Raw genomic sequence first — 20,844 nt, 5'->3', positions numbered from 1 at the left:
ATACAATGAACTGTGAGGGATACAAACACAAAAAATCCAGGTCCCTAAAAGAACTTCCATTATAGTGGAAGAATATAAGACAACAGAAAGTTATAAGTGCCCAAATAGAGATACTGAAAGGTGCTAGGTAACCTCAAAGGAGAGAAAGATATCACTGCATGGGGGGGTGAATTAAATAGGGAATGATCTAGCCTGTACAGGTGTTTCTCAGAGATAATTGCAGATTGGTTCCAGGCCACTGCAATAGAGTTTAAATTTCAATAAAGCTAGTCAAATGAAGTTTTTTACTTCCTATGCATGTAAAAGTTGTATTTACACTATACTGAAGTCTATTAACTGTGCAATAGCACTATGTCTGAAAAAATGTAAACACCTTGATTTAAAAATTCTGATTGCTAAAACATGCTAACCATCATCTGAGCTTTCATTGAGTCATAGTTTTTTGGCTTTTGGAGGGTATTGCCCCAAGTTAATGGCTCCTGACTGATCAGAGTGGTATTTGCTGATGGTTGGAGTGTTTGTGGCAATTTCTTAAAATAACAGTGAAGCTTACCACATTCATTGACTCTTCCTCTCACAAATGATTTCTCTGGAGTTTGTGATGTTATCTGATAACATCTATTAAACCTTCATTATAAGATTGTACAATTCAGTCACATCTTCAAGCTCTACTTCTAATTCTAGCTGTCTTACTATTTCTACCACAGCTGCAGTTATTTCCTCCATTTCAGTCTTGAACCCCTCAAAGTCCTCCAGGAGGGTTAAAATCAACAACTTCCAAAATTTTGTTAATGTTGATATTTTAAACTCTTCCCATGAATCAGGAGTCTCCTTAATGGCATCCAGAATGTTGAATCCTTTCCATAAGGCTTTTAATTTACTTTGCTTAGATCCATTAGAGGAATCATTATGGAAGCTATGGTCTCACAGAATGTATCTCTTCAATAATAAAACATGAAAGTGAAAATTGCTCTTTGGTCCATGGACTGCAGAACTGATATTATGTTAGGAGCACAGACACATTAATCTCATTACATATCTCCTTTGGAGCTCTTTGGTGATCAGCTGTATTATCAATGAGCAGTGATATTGTGAAAGGAATCTTTTGTTTGTTTGTTTGTTTCTGAGAAGTAGGTCTCAACGGTGGGCTTGAAATATTCAGTAAACCATATTGTAAACAGATGTGCTACCATCCAGACTGTTTCTTTTATTTATAGAGCAAAGATAGAACAAACATATATAAATATATATATATATATATATATATATATATATATATATTTCATTTTGCAGTTTCAAGTTTATTTCTCTTTTTTTTTTTAAAGATTTTATTTATTTGACAGACAGAGGTCACAAGTAGGCAGAGAGGCAGGCAGAGAGAGAGAGAGGAGGAAGCAGGCTCCCTGCTGAGCAGAGAGCCTGATGTGGGGCTCGATCCCAGGACCCTGGGATCATGACCCGAGCTGAGGCAGAGGCTTTAACCCACCGAGCCACCCAGGCGCCCCCAAGTTTATTTCTGATACCAAAACTTGACAGCACACAAGGGGAAAGAAAAGCAACAAACAAGGAGCAGCAAATAAATTTATCCTGCATGCCACTTTCAGTCAACAGAATATAGCTCTCTAAAAAGCTATGTTTGGAAGGAATCTGATGCTTCAGCCTCACTCAGGGGAAAGACCATTGCAACTGATTAGCAACATCCACATCTCACTCAACCCAGAATAAACCAGTGGCACCAAAGTTGGAAGCAAAGTTGGCATTGGCTGTATCACCAGAGCCAGTAATGGGGCCAGTGAAGGTCTGACAAAATCTGGAGTGGGAATTTGGTGGTATCTGGCCCAGAATTTAAATGGGATTCTAGACCAGGGATCACCAAAATCTCTTTCCTCATCCTAGGTCAACAGCAATGTCATCTCAGCTCCAAGGCCCAGTTTACAGCCTCATCTCTAATCCCCATGCAGTTTTTCCCTTCCCACTGGTCCTCAGGCCAAGCTTCAGCAGACTGTCCAGTCCAGTCTCAAGGATCTCTCATTGGAACGTCTATCTCAGTACATTTATTTCACTAGTTTCATGGTAGGAATGGAGCCCCCAGAAGAACTCACACTCAGGAAGGTTGCCGTTGGGCACTCATCTGTAATCCAGGAACTTTTGCTTTGAAAAATCATTAAGTGAGAAGTTTTCATAGATATCCAAGGAGAGGAGACTCACTACAGAAAACAGTCCCACCTTGTGTAGTGCTTCCCAAAGGACAGCTACACTGGCATGATTGCCATTCATGAAGATGATGCTCTCATATCACTATGATAGTGTTATTGGGCTTGGGTGGGTCTTTGGTTGTCCCCAGTATGCCAGTCAGAGACTTGAGGTTACTGATAAGAATATACAGGGGTTCTTCTTTGTCAGTCTTCTTCAGTTGAATCCCAAATTTCTTCTCAGGATAAATGGTATATTCATGGATGATGTCCCTCAGCATTTCTGAGTGCATGATGGGCACCTTGGTGTAATTTTTAAACATTAGGTATTTAACCTACTTATTTGTTTTTTCTTGAAGAAAGGCCATATCTTGGGGATGTGAAGTACTCAGTTCTGTGAAGCATGCAAGGTGGGAGAGGGGTACAAGTTCTGCCAGTCAGATGAGAGTGACCAGTCAGTGGGAAGTGACCAATCAGCTGGTAGAAGCCAGTCGGGTGGTAGGGACCTGTCAGGAGGGCTTTACCAATCTGGAGTACCATGCCAGCCTGGGGGTTCTGATATCCAGGTGGATTCTCAAGCCAGGGGGTTAAGCCAGACAACCATACCAAGCCAGACAATGGGGTTCTCAAGCAACTGTGTTTTTCCAGATTGGTTGGGTCTGTCTAGCTTGGAGTCTCTGATATACTGGTGGGGTCTACCTGATGGGTTCTGATAGGCCAATGGGGTCTGCCACCACACATTGGGGGGAACACCATGTGGGTTCTGTGTAGTAACTGGAACTGGTACAGACCTCCAGGTCCCTGTAGCCCATGGAGTCCCCATCTAATCCCCACTGCGATTCTCATCCACATTCAAATTATTAATCTTATAGGCCCTCTCCTCCTGAATTATAGTCTTGGACTCCATAGTCTGATCCTGGAAAGCAACCACTGGTATCTGTGCAACTGTACCATCAGACTCAGGGATACCTATGTTGGTCTGTACTTCAGTCTGGGAAACGGCCATCTTGGCTTGGTTAATATTCTGGGTCTGGGTATCAGTTCTTGGAGCCTTAAAGGTATCATTTCAACCCTTAAAGGCTGTCTTGGGCTAAGTGTTGACCATCTCACTGGCCCTAAGAGAGAGAAAATTTGTAGGTGGCATTTGGGCCCACCTTAGTAGTGGTGTTCTAGGTCTTAAAGATCAACTAGGACTCATTAGCAGTTAACTTACAGGTGTCTGGTATCTGGAAAAATTTTAGGCAACATTTGGACCCTATGGGCTGGCATTCTGGGATTTATAGCCTCCCTTAGGGAGTGCATAGGGTATCTCCTTGATACTGAAAGCCTGAGAGAAATCATAAGTACCATTTGGGCCTTTTGTAGTAGTGTTCTGAGCCTTAAAAGATGTTTTGGACCTAATGGCAGCTGTTAAACCCTGGGTATCAGCCATCTCAGTGGCTGTTGGGGGCTGTTGGGGGCTGTAAACTTTGGACACTAGCATTTAACCCAGCTTCTGTGGACTGATTGGTAGGTGGCCCCTCCAAGATCTGAACTGCCTCCATCAAGGTCTATATATGTAAGGTACTCTCTTCTATAGAAGTCTCAGCCTAGAAGTAGAGGAGGCCCACACCACAGTACTCTCTGTGAGTCATGGCTCCTGTCCCTCTGGCAAGAGCAGAGCCTTGTCTCAGATCCAGCCCCAACCCCTTTGTTTCCTCCCTTCTTCATCACTCAGAAGATCAGGATTGTTGTGCCTGGCTTTCTACAACCACACCCTCTCCTTGTCCAAGAGAAAATGGCAGTACAGCAGCCCAGAATAGACATCACTCTGAAGGGCCCTAGGATTTCTGGAATGAGTATTGGCTTTAACTTAAAGTCACCAGCTGTAATAGCCCTTAATAAGAGAGTCAGACTTTCCTTTGAAGCTTTAAAGCAGGGCGTTGACTTCTCCTTTCTAGCTATGAAAGTCCTACTTGGTATCTTCTTCCAATAGAAGGCTCTTTGAAATATCTGTTGTTTAGTGTAGTCAACTTTAATTATCTAAGCTAGATCTTCTGGATAACTTGCAGCTTCTACATCAGCAATTGTTGTTTCACCTTGTACTTTTATATTAAGGGGACAACTTCTTTCCTTAAACCTCATGAACCAAATTTTGCTGGCTTAAAACTTTCTTCTGTAGCTTCCTCACCTCTCCTAGCCTTCATAGAATTGAAGAGACTTAGGGCTTTGCTCTGGATTAGATTTTGTCTTAAGGGAATGTTAGCTAACTTGATCTTCTATCCACACCAAAAATTGTCTCTATATCAACAATAAATCTATTTCTCTTTCTTATTATTGGTGTGTTTACAGGAATAGCACTTTCAATTTCAACAAGAAGTTTTGCTTTACATTTACAACTTGGCTAACTGATACAAGAGGATAGCTTTTAGCCTTTCTTGGTTTCTTGGTTTTTGATGTTTCTTCCTTACTAAGCTTGACAATTTTAAGCTTTTGACTTAAAATGAGAAACATGTGACTCATCATATCACTTTAACACTTAGAAGCCATTGTCGGGTTATTAGCTGGCTTAATTTCAATATTATTTCCCAGGGAATTGGAAAAGCTGAGTAGAGTGAGTGAGATAGGGGAATAGCCAGTCGATGGAGCAGTCAGAATAGACACATAAGGGCACCTGGGTGGCTTGGTGGGTTGAGCCGCTGCCTTCGGCTCAGGTCATGATCTCAGGGTCCTGGGATCGAGCCCCACAACGGGCTCTCTGCTCAGCAGGGAGCCTGCTTTCCTCTCTCTCTGCCTGCCTCTCTGCCTACTTGTGAGCTCTGTCTGTCAAATAAATAAATAAAATCTTTAAAAAAAAAGAATAGACACATAATATTTATTATGTTCACCATCTTATATGAGTGCGATTTGTGAAATTACAATAGCAACATCAATAATCAGAAATCACCATAACAATATAATAATAATAATCATAATAATAATGAAAGAGTTTGAAATATTGTGAAAATTACTAAAATGTAACACAGACATGAGATTAGTAAATTTTGGAAAAAATGGCAGTGATAGACTTGCTCAGGTTACCACAAAATTTAATTTGTATTAAATGCATTATCTTCACATTATAATTAAGCAAAGAAGCATAAAACAAGGTATGCTTGTAATTCCAAAGTGGAACCTTGTTTTGTTTAAGAGAGGTTCCTTTTAAATCATACTGATGACATATATTGAGTGGTTATCTTTTAATTCTACTGCAAAATCATTTCTTTTTCACATTGACAAAGTAGCTTATTATCATTTTTTTAGGGAATACTTAGACTGTTCTCAGAGATTACTTAATTCACTGGTTGTTGTGCAATGTGATGATAGGTCCTGATGTGTTAAGTGTGCTTAGGAAAGGCTTGTTTCCTTTAAGGTTTTTCATTACACACTTTGTACCACCCACACCACTTATAAATTTATTTTTTAATTACAAAGGTAATCTGGAAAAGACCTTATGTGTATATGGTGTGCAGTTACGAGTCAAACCGATAGATGGATTTTTAATCAAACTTGCTTCTTCAAAACAAAACTATCCTATCACCTTCATTTTGTTTTTAAAAAATTGCAGAGGGACAAGTCAAGCATGTAAAAGTCACTGGTCAACCTTCTATTTCTCAGCTAGTCAAAAATGTCTCCCATGTTTTCATTTATTATAAATTATTGTGATCAGAAAAGGGCAAGTACCAACAATAATTAGTTCCTCTGATTAAAATAAGTCAAACCTCACTAGAACTGAATGAAAAAGCACCATAGTATATTTTTTCCTGAAATGCATTAACCTCACTCATATGAAACTTATCACAGGATTTATTTTGATATAAATACACATCCATTTTATTAGAAGTTACTGAACCACATACTGCATTAAATGTATTCTATGCACATGGAGAAGTTAGGTAGCTCAGAAATTAAGTAGCTGTCCTATCTTGTGATAATATAATTTATCTCTCTGAAAAATAAAGAGGTCATTGATGACAGTAATCTGAGATTCAAGAAGATAGTTGTTGAAAGTAGTGGATAAAGATTTAGGGCCTCATTCATAAAAGAGAAAGTGTTTCATTTCAAAGACAATTGAAAGGAAATTGCCAGGCCTCATGTGATTAACATTGAACTCACTATCTTTTTCCTCTTATGCTCAATTTATGCATATTAAGTCATTAGTCCTCTATTATTGTAAAAAAATGTTTGTTTATTTGTCGATGAGAAAATATATTCATTACAGGTGTCCATTAGTTTCCTTCCATAAGAATTTAAGTGAAAACACATTTTTCACTTCAAATTCTAAAGCAGAGTTCTCAATGCCTTATTGTTAATGCCTACAGCATAACTGTTCTGAAACACTTCTTTATTTATGCTTTTCTAAGATACATTGAACATCTTATGGGAAAATACATCTGTGGAATATCACAGCAGTCATTCAGTTTCTGCTGGTAATCTATATTAACATTTCAAGAAGACCACATTCAGAAGTAGTGTTATAGCGATACTTAAGGGAGCACTTTTGTCCAAAATAGGAGAGAAAGTAATGATAACAGCAACCACAAAAACAATATAAGAAAAAGGAAATTTTAACACATTAATTTAATTTTGCATGATGCTAAAATAATGTATTGAAAAATAAGAACTTCAGCTAATCTGTTGTTTGCTCATTCTGCATGATTATAAATAACAGAGTCAACAATTTCCCAAACATTGACTTAACTTGCCTCCTTGAATTCCAGAATAGATATATTTTGTTACAAGTGAGTATATACAGAAAGGATAAGAAATTATACTTTCAGATTATTTTGGGGTAACATTGAATCAGTATCATTCTCCATAAAAATGGTTAATGATGTATGCTTTGTGTATACTTACTCTATAATTTAGTGCTTTTGGCACTTCTCCACTTCCACTTATTCCAGATGTATGATTCCCAATGTGGATAATCAAAGGTTATCCTTTGAAAATAACTGGTCAAAATATTACTTAAAAGACACAGAAACAAATTTGTAAAATAAAAAAAGAGCAATATTTTACTGCTTTTGGTAAACTCTGTTATTTCATATGGTGGCCAACTAAAAATTTCTTAGCTCTATCTGGACACTCTCTGGACCTATCCAAATACATACAAACCCACCTTCCTACACACACACACACACACACACACACACAAACACACACATAGAAACATGCAATCTTAATCACATAGTGTAACTGCATCAGAAATGCCATATCTCATCTACAGAAATAGATATAATCATTCTAAGCAGCGTGTAGCAGTAACTCCTGCTATACCTCTTTGGGCAGTTAACTGTTCCCATACTGAAAACAAAACAAAACAAAACAAAACAAGATTTATCATGTGATTGAAAATACCATAAAGAACAAATAAATTTCTTAAGCGACTCAAGGGGAAACAGTACAAAAAGTCAGGCAACAGGAGGTCTGGCTTTATTTGCATATGTTTCCAGAAGTGACTAATCAGGACCCATTTAGCTTCAAGTGGCAAGAACCAACTCAAATTAAGTTAAATTAAAACTGAAAATATAATAAATTCATATAGCTTAAAAGCGTGCTGGAGAAACTGTAAATGGATAGAGGAACCACAGAAGCCAGGACTTCAGGGTCTAGAAACAGAGACAAAGATAATAATATATACAACATTAATGTAATGTGTATATATGTATACATATATACATGTATACATATATGTGTATGTATATATACACACACTAATGTTTGTATGTATGATATATACTAATGTTATAAGTGTGTATATATATGTATTATATAATACGTATATACATGCATATATGCATATGCATATATTATGTAATACATATATATGCAGTATATATATATCAATATATATGGTATGTATATCATATAGATCTATATACCAATATAATATATATGATATTTATTTCAAGCTTAGTATATATATTACATATATGTATTTATTTTATATATTTATATATTTATTATAAATCTGAATATAAATATAAAATAATATAAATTTATAAATAAATATATAAATATGTTTTATAAATAAATATTTAAATATATTTATAAATAAATATAAATATATTATATTTTATATTTTATATAAAATATAATATATTTATATAATATTTTATAGATATATTATATTTTTATATGTAATATCATATAAATATATTGTATTTTATATAAAATATAATATATTTATATAATATATAATATATATTTTATATATAAAATACCTCTTTATATATTATATATTATATATTATATATTATATATAATTAATATGATTGTTATATATAATTATATATTATATTTTATATTTTGTATATGAAATATATAAATATATTTATATATATTTAAATATATATTATATATTATGTATATATGTTTAATTTCCTGGTAAATCTATATATATGTAGTATATTTTGATTTGCCAGGAAATTTTCATTTCCATTGTCAAATATCTGATATTGTACAATACAAATACATTGTGACATTGCTTTACAGCTGCTTGTAATATTAAAGTAATAATAAAGTGTACAAATACACTGTGACATTGCTTTACAGCTCCTTGTAATATTAAAGTAATAATAAAGTGCTGAGTGGTGATTCTTTGAGTGCATTCAGTCTAAATCTGTGAGGGAAAGTAAAAACGAACTGGAGAGAATGGAGGTTTCTCATTAAGCCAGAAAAACATTTATATGACTCAGAAAGTATTAAGTTGATTAAGGAACTTTAAACAATATCTAGCCTTTAGTGAGTGTTTGATAAAAACTAGTTCTTGCACTGTACTTTTGATAACTCATCTCATGTATTCCTTAAATCCCCCCAAAATAGAAAGTTTCATTTTACAGCTGAGGAAATTAGAATGCCATGCAAATATTGCAAGGTCACACAGCTTATAAACAAATGAGGCTTTCTCTCAAGTCTATTGTGTTATACTCTTGTCAAAACAGTGTATTATAGTAAAATTTTAAGTTCTACTACTATTTGTAAATTAGATTTTCTTATATAAATAAATTTAGAATAATAGCATGGATATCTTAACATAAAAATACTTTTATCTTCAGTATTGATATTTATTTCAAGTTTAATGATGCACAAAAGTAAACCAAAAGTATAAGTAACTCTTTCAAACTGAAGAAATACATTTTACACTATATCCAGAAAACATATGTTTTCTATTTATACAACTGAAACCAAAATTTTATAAAGCAATATTTACCTTATCACATGTGATGTACTTTGGTATATCATATTCAATTACTTAACAGTAATGAGCTATTAAATTGATTTCTTAATCCATTAATGGGTCGTGATCCATGTTTTAATAAATACTCATTTAGACAATGGTGGTTGAAACAGTCATGCCTACTTCTTTTTAGTTCTTAAGCGTAATTGGAATTTGTATTTATTAACTTCAACCGAAAAGGAAAAAAAAAAAAAAGAAAGAAAGAAAGAAAAGAAACCTAAAGCCCACACTCTAGAAGGTTGCAGTCAGGATTCACTCTACTTGGCAGAGGAGACCGGCAGTAGCAGCATCTCACAAACGGTCCCCTCTAGCAATTTCTCTCCTCATTCAATCATCCTTAACCAGCTACAACCCCAAATCATTTTTCTACTTGTCTGGAAGGTAACAGGTCTTTTGCTACTTAATTTCTCATTAATACTGATCTTAAACAAGTTACCAAATTCTATCCAGTAGAAATGGAAGTTACACAACAGGGGAAGAAGGTGGCGTTACAACAAAGTTTGACATCCCCCCCCCCAAAAAAAGCCAGAAACATATAGCGTTAAATACTTTGGCTCCTATACACAATCTCAGGCCACTGGTGTCAACAGTAGACTATAATTATAAATGGTAACTACTATAGTAGAGAAATTATAGACCTAAGTAAGTGTTGGTGAACCTGTTTTGCCTGTGTTTTCTTAATGTTTTGATGGACTTGCTATGAATTGTCTCTTTTAAAGTTTCCATGAAGGCAGAACAAAAACTAGTTGGTATGAAAGTTTTTTATTAAACCTTACAGAAAGCATATATTGAAAAATAAATGGTGGCTAATTCAGTATAACAACTTTCCTACAATTTCAAGCTACATTTTAATATTTTGGGGTTAATTTTTTTTTAAATATAAATCACAACCATTGTTGGAGGATAAAATGGTGATACTGGGTATATAGCTGGTTGGTGGTTTATCCAATAAAGATACTGTTCTTGTTCCCTTTCCCAATCCATATCTTCCCTAGATTGTTTTTCAGTGTGTAAAATAAAATATGACTAATAATATATCATTAATATTTGATTCATTTTATGAATTTTATTGAATTTCTTTTAAATCATGATTTTATTCTATGTTTAAAATTAAGTACCATGTTTTAATACATAAAAGTACTAAATTATTTTAAAGAACAAGATCCTGAACATTAGTTTTCTGAAAAATGGTGTAGAATAATAAAGCTATATTGGCTTTTATCATATAAAAATATTTAATAAATAGCTTATATAGACCATGATAGCCATGCAGTCAAACCCTGTAAAGACAAATGAGAGAACACCAAAGGCTTTCTGGAAGACAATGATTTTATTGCATTGAAAGCTAACTACCTACCATTATACATGTGAAGATTTACTTTCAATGATACATAAAAAGTAAACCTCCATTTCATAAACAGTAAACTTTCCCACATGCAATACAAAAATATTATTAGTCTTTGTCCTTCCCTAAAATTATTTTGTTCAGAATAAAGAAAACAGACAAATTGAGGTTTAACTGTAAGAATTTTTTCAAATCTTTATTTGACCTTGAATTTTTATATTTTATACCACATTCTTTTCCTGTAGAAAAGTTACACACAGAAGGAAAAAAGAGACCCATTAGCCTCTTAGCCACACAAAACTGACAGAAATCACCAAAGAATCCTACATAAAACAAGAAAATAGTTATGTAAATCATTTATATAAATAAATGTCTACTTTCATCTCTAATTCCAGGAAGACTTGCAGTGTTTACTGAGGCTCCAGGTAAAGAAAAATCCCTTCCCACATGGTAATATCTATTGTTCCTAATGTAAAGAAAATTACTAACTCATTTAATGAAGATGATCTAGTTTTTCTTTCTTTGGAAATAAGGACTCATTATTTTTACACATGTGATATTAGAGCTTCTGGTCTTGGCAACTTCCAGATTATGTCAGCACCTGCTGATAGTAGTTAGTAAATTAGAGGAATATTGACAATTTTTTGAACATCTGTGATTGCTGTAACTTGTCCTAAGACATGTCCTAAAAACTTCCTCAAAATCCATGTCAAATCAATATAAAATGCATTTAGTGACTTGATTGTTGTTATTCTAATTTTCTAACTGGCTGTTTATATATTCTTTTTCTTTTCTTTTCTTAGCTCCAGGGGACAGAATTTACTTTATTTTTTGGATAATTTCTGACTTACAGAATTATGGCAAAAATGGTGCAGAGAATCCCTGTATATCACACACAGAGAATCCCATATAACTAATATCTTACATTAGAATAATACATTTGTTGCAGTTAATAAATCAATATTGAACATTTTATCAATTAATATCCAAACTTTATTCAGATTCCCTTAGTTTTTATCTACTGTCTTTTTTCTGTTTTTGAAGATCCCGTCAAGGATACCACAGTACATTTAGTTTTCATGACTATTTAGGTTACTCTTGGCTATGACATTGTCACAAAATTTCTTTTTTCCCCCTCTATACAGTTTTAAAGAATACTGGTGAGATATTTTGTAATTAGAACAAATTATAATGTGTTCAATTTATTATTATTATTTGATTGTGTTTATTTGTTTTGGGAGAGAAGACCACAAAGGTAAAGTGCCATTATCATTGTATCATATCAAGGTCTGTCTTTCTTTCTTTCTTTCTCTTCTTCTTTTCTTCCTCCCTCCCTTCTTTCCTTCCTTCCTTCCTTCCTTCCCAGTGTTAAGTACTACCAGGTTCTCCATAATCATCATATATTTTCTGCCCCAGTCCTATAATCAGCCATTTCTCCAAAAGCCTTTTTCCTTTTACTGGGGAGTGGTATTGGAAACCAAAATCTGTGTGTGCTCATTGCTACTAGAATGCTGTTATAGCCTCTCTTAGCTGACAAAGAAAAAAAATATATATGCATGTATAATAATTATATTATGGATAATACACACACCTATACATTTTGTGCATATATCCATCTGTATCTATTAAGCTACTGATGTCTTCATCATCATACTGACGTCTCCAACTCTAATCTATTACTATATGGATTATTGTAGATTCCTTCCTTGCTTATTTGTAAATTTCCACTAAAACAGACACCTGATTCCCACCATCAATAGATTTACTTGATTATTAAATTCCAGTTCACACATACTGCAGTATCTGAATTGATAACTCATATCCTTGTAGGAAATTTTTTACCAAGTACAGTGTTCATGTGCAGTTACTTTTGCCTTTAGTTTTACAGACTACATTATTTCCAAAGTTACTTAAGTCAGCAATTTATTCTTTTACCCTTTCAGTGAGATTTTAAAATACATTTGTAATACATTTAGATTCTTTTGACACATTTTGCATTCCATCCTGGAATGTATACATTAAGTATTATTCTTTGTACTGCAAAAATTGATTGGTTTTGACATATGTCTTGTATTCATCATTATGGTACCATATAAAATAGTTTCACTGCCTTAAAAAATCCCCTATGCTTTACCTAATCAACATTCCTAAACACCTGACAACCAGGGACTTGTTTACCATCTTTGTAGTTTTGTCTTTTCCAGAATGTCTTAAAATTACAATTGTACAGTTTATTGCTTTTTCAGACTGGCTTCTTTTTCTTAGCAATGGGCATTTCATAGTCATCCATTTTTTTTTCTTTCATGTCCTGAAAGATCTTTTGTTTTTATCATTGAAAAATATTCCAATGTATAGGTGTATCAGTTTGTTGTCCATTCATGTAGTGAAGGACTTCTCTGTTGCTTCCAATTTTTGGTAATTACAAATAAAGCTACTAAAAGCATTCATGTGCAGATTTTCTTTCTGGACATAAGTTTTCATACCAATTTGGTAAGTGGTATGAAATCACCATGAAGTGCAATCATTGAATCATATGGTATAATTAAATTTAGTTTGGAAAGTAACTGCCAAATTATCTTCCAAAGTAGCTGTATGATTTTGCATTCCCTTCAGTAATGAATGACAGTTCTTGTTGCTTTGCATCCTTGCCAGCAGTTTTTATTATCAGTTTTTTTTTTTTAAATTTTAACCATTCTTGTTAATGGGTTGTAATGGTATCTCATTTTTACAATTTTCAATTCCTTAATGACAAATGATGTGGACTATCTTTTCATACACTTATTTTATACCTCTATGTCTCTCTTTTTTGTAATGTCTTCATCTGAATTTGATCCCATGGGATGAGTTAGGAAATGTCTCATCTGTAATCTATTTTCTGAAATATATTGTGGAAAATTGATATCTTTTTTGTTGTTGTTGTTAAATATTTGGTAGAATTCACCAATGAAATTAGTCAAACCTGTTGATTATATTTTCAGAAGCTTATTGTTTTTTTAAAATATTTTTTTATTTACTTATTTGTTTGAGAGAGAGAGAGAGAGCATGAGAGGGGAGAGGGTCAGAGGGTCAGAGGGAGAAGCAGACTCCCCACTGAGCAGGGAGCCTGATGTGGGACTAGATCTTGGGACTCCAGGATCATGACCTGAGCTGAAGACAGTTGCTTAACAAACTGAGCCACCACTTGCCCCAAGTTTATTAATTATTGATTTACTTTCTTTACTAGATATAGATACTCAACATATAGTTATAGATACTTGAAATATAGTTATAGATGTCACACATAGTTACAAATATAGTTATGTTTGGATTATCTGTTTCTCCTTGTGTGAATTGTAGTTTGTGTCTTTTAAGGAATTTTTTATCCAAATTATCAAATTTGTGGACATAGATCAAATTTATAGTGTTTCTTTACTATTTTTTTAAAGTCCATCTATGTCTTCTCTCTCTCTCTCTCTCTCTCTCTCTCTCTTTCTCTTTTCTCACTTGGTTAACCTGGCTAGAGGTTTATCTATTTTTTTATATGTTTTCAAAGAACTAGATTTTGTTTCACTGATTTTCTTCTGTTTTTGATTTCATTGATTTCTGCTCTTAATTTTATTATTATTTATTTCTGCTTTTTTAGGTTTAAAGTGTTCTTCTTTCTTCAGATTTCCTAAGGTAGAAAATTATATAATTAATTTTAGATATTTGGTCTTTTCTAACAGATGTATTTAATGCTGTAATCCTCCCTCTAAATACTGACTTTTTGGCATCTCTCAAGTTTTGATAAGGTGTCTTTTAATTTCCATTCAGTTTAAAATATTTTTAATCTCCTGAGATTTTTTTTTTGCCCCATGTGAGACTAGAAGTGTGTTAAGTTCCAAATATTTGGGAACTTTCAGCTATTTTTCTGTTACTGATTTCTACTTTAATTTCAGTGTGGTCTGATAACATACTTTGTGTTATTTCTACTATTTTAAACATTGGTAAAGTATGTTTTATAGTCCAAAGTATGGTCTATCTTGGTCAATGTTCTATGCAAGTTTGAGAAGAATGTGTATTCTGTGGTTGGATGTAATATTTTATAAATGACAAATAAATTCAGTTTATTGATTGTGCTATTCAAGTAAACAGTATCTTTACCAGTTTTCTGCCTGCTTAAACTATCAATTACTGAAAAAAGGATGTTGAATTTAACTATAGTAGATTTCTTTCTTTCTCCTTAAAATTCTCTTAAGTTTTTGCCTCATGTGTTCTTAGGCTCAAACACATTAATGTTATTAGTTTTAAGTTTGAGAAACATCACTTCAGAAAATTATATAAAGATACAAAATAGTATTAATGTGAAAAAGTAATGGAAATAAATAAATTGTATCATTTGGTTTACCTAAATTCATTGAAAATTACTGAGTTCCTGGTTGTGGGTTTTCTTTTTTAAGAGTTATAAAAGGTTTTTGTCACTCCTTGTGGTTAATATTCAGACATATTCCTTAACTGCATAGCCTGCCCTCTCTCATTTTTGTCTTGTTTCACAAATACAGTGATTTCTGGTCATTTTCTTTAAAATTAAAAAAAGAAAAAAAAACTTCATATGTGGGGCATCTGGGTGGCTCAGATGGCTGGGTGTCTACCTGACAGGTCATGGTCATGATCTCCAGTTCCTGGGATGGAGTCTCATGTCAGGCTCTGAGCTCAGTGAGAAGTTTGCTTCTCCCTCTCCTTCTCCCTCTCCCCCTTCTTGTGCTTGTAAGGGCCTATTTAGCCAGAGTGATTTCATCTTGGTTAATCAGTGATTTTGTTGTTTATGAAATAAAACTTAAACTGATCCTGCTCCCCCCACCCCGGGAAACTTACTTAAAAACAAGTCCAGGAAACCAGTAAAATGCAGTGACCAGTCCTTCATAACAGAACCCAAATAAAAGGATGGGTCAGGTCAGGTGGAGATAACAGAGCCCGAATGCAGGGATGAGTCAGGCCAGGTGGAGAAATCCAATCAATGGAGCTGGCATACTGTCTCCCTAGCTACCAAGGAGTGTGGGCCCCACCTTTTGGGAGCCTTTTGGGCACCAATTCTGACCAAAGTAATAGGCTAGTTCAAATAGCTACTATCGGGTAAATTGTAATTCAATTGGCCACCCAATTGACCTAGCATGACTATGCAACTTTCTCTGTGTGTTACAATCTCATTGGTCACCTGTGTGGGGCCAGGCTCAACCACATGGCGTTTGCCCTTTAAAAGTTAGTCTGTAAGTCTGGGAGGACTCGATCTCTCTGTAAGAGGCGGCCCTGAACGGTTGCTTTGATCCTCAGTGCTTGCCATGAAATAAAGCTTTGCTTGACCTTCACTTTGTATCAGTCTCGCTCCTTTGATCACGGATCTAACGGCACTGTTTCTCTCAAATGAATTAAAAAACAAACAAACAAACAAACAAAAAACCCATCATATGTAAGAATGAGAATATCCTTCCCCTCATGGTTCTGAAATAACACTCCACTAGAGTTACTTTCTCTGGATGATAGTCCTTTGTTATAAAGAAATGTCACAATGCATACGCATACCCTCCTACTGTCAAAGCCAAAAGGTAACTTTTCTAATAGTATTTTTGGAGGTATCACTCAAAAACATGTAAGACTACTGTTCCCAAAAGTTTATCATTCTCATGACATTCAGCCTCCCACAATTTATAAAAATTACTAAGTGATCTTGATGTAGTTTGGGAATATATGTGAAGTCTGGAGCTGATAACCAAGAAAAAATTCTTGAGATGTCTGATGCAAAAAGGTGATTTCATTAAAGCACTGGGTCAGGACCTGTGGGCAAAAGGAGCTGCTGCACTGGGGTTGTGAGGGACAATTGATTATATATTTTGGGGTTGGGGGAAGTAAAGATAAGGGAAGTTCTGAAAGGATTTTCAAATGTTAAGGAAGACTGACAAGATATAGGAGGCCTTGCTATTGTCAAACTAAGGTTGGTTTTCCCTCTAGCAAAGCATTAACAGAAAGACAGGAACTTCCTTCTGAAAGTTAGGTTATTAATAAGAATTTGTTTCTTGTAAATCACTAAGACCTTTGTAAACCCCGGGAGTGTCATGTTTTGCAGGACTGCAATCTCTATAAATGAACATTTTTTTTTTCCTTCCCTTAGCTTTAGGGCAGCCAGGAGTGCCTGAAGAATGTTACACATATCCTACCTGGGACTGTGGGAATTGGTTTGCAGGGTGTCAGCTTATGTTTTGTCCTCAGCTTGCCTTCTTCTCCCTTATCAATAGTACAACTTTTCAGAACCAGTGACTTCTTTTACAGGTAAACAGATCTTGGCTCTGACTTTCTGGATTATTACTATTCTCCAGATTTGTGGGTTGTGGTTTTCTTTGCTATCTTAATCCTTTGATATGTCCAAGAAATGTTTTTGCTCAGCTTTCTCTTATTTTAAGGACAGGAGTGATAACTACTAAGTTCTTTACATGTTGGAGCTGAAACTGGAAGTTCTCCTTAGGATAGAATTTACAATTATATTTTGCAAATCTAAATTGCAAAACATGTTTAATTCATCTAAAAACATGTTTGAATGCAATAGCAAATATCTCCCTATTAGAAGGAATGTTGTTTCTATTTCAAAAGGGCATATAAAATACAAGGTATTTTTATATCTATAGCTGTGGAAGTCATAAGAATAAGTTATACTATTTTAGTCTTGTAGAACTGGTAAGAAAATAATTCATTTTCTAGGCTTTCATGTAGTGGAACATAGTGCCAACTGTAGATAAGTAATGCCCTTACATTCCAATCAGAAAAAAAAAAAATTAAACTTTACATTTCTCTTTAAAGTTCCATTCCCATATTAAATTTCATAGAATGAATTACTTTAGGAAATACTGCTACTCAGTTTGAAGCATGTATTTTAATCATTAGGGTAAGCTTTTCCCTCATTAAGGTCCCTTGATAAACAAGCTAGATATGGTTTTGATGGCAATCACAAGAGGATATTTATTAACATGTAAACTGTCATAGAAAATAAAATTAATTTAAATTTGTTTAACACAATTCCTGTTGCTTATTATTAAAACCTAGGAGAAGAGTCAATACATTTTGGAAAGCCAAACTCAGCTCTATTTACCTATAAAATAAATTTTAAAAAGTAAAATAATATCAGCAAGTGGGATTATGGACATTGGGGAGGGTATGTGATTTGGTGAGTGCTGTGAAGTGTGTAAACCTGGTGATTCACAGACCTGGGGATAAAAATATATGTATATAAAAAATATATGTTTATAAAAAATAAAAAATTAAAAAAAAAAAAAAAAAAAAAAAAAAAGTAAAATAATATCAGCAAGAAATACCCTAAGAAGCACTTATTTTCTTTCTTTCAACAATTGATTAATTATGCCAATGTATGTAACTGGATACCTCTCCCATGATTAAAGAGCTTGGTTTGAAGAGTCAATAGGCATTTTGGGGGATTTTTTTGTATTGTGTTATTCAAAATATGGATTACTTAAACAAAGCTAGGCATTTTATATTGTTTGACATAAATTGAAAACCATTTTCATGATTTTTTTCTTCACTGAATTTGTGGCATTTATCTGAGTTTTTTAATCTTAGGTATTTATAGCAGTAGTAAAATAATATAGGAATTTGGAATTTTAAAAAAAAAACTATTTTACACCAACTTCCTCATTTTATACTGTTGGAAACTAAGGTTCAGAGATACCAAATGAGTCTCTGTATGAAAATAAATTATTACTCAATCATAAGTTAATTCTAATCAATATCACATAAAAGAGGTTGACTTCAGTGAACTGGTGAAAACTATTTTTTTTTTTAAATCTAATGATTTAAAGCCTCTGGAAATTATCCTAATGGTGAATAGAAAATAAGAAGCATCTATTTGAACCAAGGCTACTATCTCCCTCTCCTACCTCCCAGCTCAGGAAGGCAGAGGCTAACTACACTCTAGACTGCAGCAGGGAAGAACAGGGCCCATATGGAGGGTTTTTTCCTAGGAGGAGCAAGGTATCAACATCTCTTATTCTGCTTCAAGCTACTTCCTGCTGAGGCTTTCATGGGTGAGTGCAATTGAGAGAGGGGCTTTGTTCTACCCAGTCCTTACTCATAGAATAGAAGCTCTACCTTGGGCATAACCCATGTGAGAATAGTGAACACTGATCACTCTAGCTCCAGCTTGAGGGGTGGTGGTTTTAATGTAGAAATGATGTTAGGATTTGAAGCCAGGAGCCAAGAAAGAATTCTCGAGAAGTCTTTGGTGCAACAAGGTGGTTTTATTAAAGCATGAGGACTGGACCTATGGGCAGAAAGAGCTGCACTGGGGTCATGAAGACTGACCCATTATATACTTTTTTTAAAGGATTTTTATTTATTTATTTTACAGAGATCACAAGTAGGTAGAGGCAGACAGAGAGAGAGGAGGAAGCAGGCTCCCTGCTGAGAAGAGAGCCCAATGTGGGGCTCCATCCCAGGATCCTGGGATCATGACCTGAGCTGAAGGCAGAGGCTTCAACCCACTGAGCCACCCAGGCACCCCCCATTATATACTTTCAAGATGGGAGGGAGTTAGGAATAGTGTAAGTCTCTAAGGAATTTGGAAGCGAGTTTCCAGGACCTTGAGGGGGCTAGCTGTTTTTGGGATAAGGTCATTTATTACCATTTATTACCCTGAGGTGTAATAAAACCTGAGTCATGAGACCCTTCAGATATATATTAGTGGGTCATATGTTTGGGGTGACTGCCAACATATGTCTTGTGTGGGTAGAGATAAAAAAAAATCAAAGGAAATTTTATATGTTAAAGTAGACTTAGGGGGTCCTGTGGGTTGGCCTACAATTTCCATTTGCCCTTAGAAAGTATCAACATTGAGACACTTGAGTCCCTAGAGGAATGTTACTCTTCCTGTTTCAAGGACTTGTCCTTGGACTGTAGGTAATAAGGAGATTTAATAACTTTTCTTGTGCCCTTTTTCCCCCACATTAGTTTCATGCCAGAAGAGGCCAGCTGAAAGTAGTCTAGGTTATTGCCCATCTCACTGTGGTGGGGAAAGGTAATTGGGAGATTATGTGCCCAAAAAAGCTGCTAAAATGATTACACAGGATTTTTTTTTTAATATTAAGGTGGGCAAATGCAAATCTTCTCAATTATTGTCAGAAAACTTCTGAGTCTCAGCTTTCTCAGGCATAAGCATAGTAGCAATCATAGCTGTTGCTTTTAGCAAATTTGGCACACTCTCAGGTATACCTGTGACCAAGATTTTATTTATTTATTTGACAGAGGTCACAAGTAGGCAGAGAGAGAAGGGGAATCAGGCTCCCTGCTGAGCAGAGAGCCCGATGAAGGACTCGATCCCAGGACCCTGGGATCATGACCTGAGCCGAAGGCAAAGGCTTTAACACACTGAGCCACCCAGGTGCCCTGTGGGATAGCCTTCTTAAAGGAAGAGAATACAAGTCAGAGTCCTAGCTTTTCATTGCACATGCTTCTTGACCAAATTCTCTTCAAAACTCTTAGGATTAAAAATGATGATACTTAGGTTCTGTCAAAGGCCTACTGAAATCAGTTGATAATTAAGGCTATCAATCTAAGGCAGGGTTGGCAAACACTTTTTTTTTTTTTTTTTAAGGACCATGGTATAAATTTTACATATGGCTTTATGGGACATATATTCTCTGTGGTAAAAACTCAGCTATTAAAACATAGTATTAAAAAGCAGTGAGGGGTGCCTGGGTGGCTCAGTGGGTTAAGCCTCTGCCTTCAGCTCAGGTCATGATGCCAGGGTCCTGGGATTGAGCCTGGAACTGGGCTCTCTGCTCAGTGGGGAGCCTGCTTCTCCCTCTCTCTCTGTCTGCCTCTCTGCCTACTTGTGATCTCTCTCTCTGTCAAACAAATAAAACCTTAAAAATAAAATAAAATCAAACAAACAATGAAAGTATGTAAACAAATGAGCATGGCTATATTCCAAACAAATTTTATTTATTGACAATAAAATTCTGGCTTCATATAATTTTCATGTAATGAAATAATCTTCTTCTGATTTTTTTAACCAACTCTGTTGTCTCAAA

General features: G+C 34.7%; 1 pseudogene; it reads right to left on the bottom strand.

The window, feature by feature from the left end:
* Positions 1-1,707: 1,707 nt before the first annotated feature.
* LOC131821007 (melanoma-associated antigen D1-like) overlaps positions 1,708-20,844 on the bottom strand; it is a 76,985-nt pseudogene continuing 57,848 nt past the window's right edge.

Source organism: Mustela lutreola, chromosome X (genome assembly GCF_030435805.1).
Source record: "Mustela lutreola isolate mMusLut2 chromosome X, mMusLut2.pri, whole genome shotgun sequence".
Classification (NCBI taxonomy): Eukaryota; Metazoa; Chordata; class Mammalia; order Carnivora; family Mustelidae; genus Mustela; species Mustela lutreola.
Note: the sequence above shows the minus strand (reverse complement) of the source record. Positions and strands in the feature narration are given on the sequence as shown.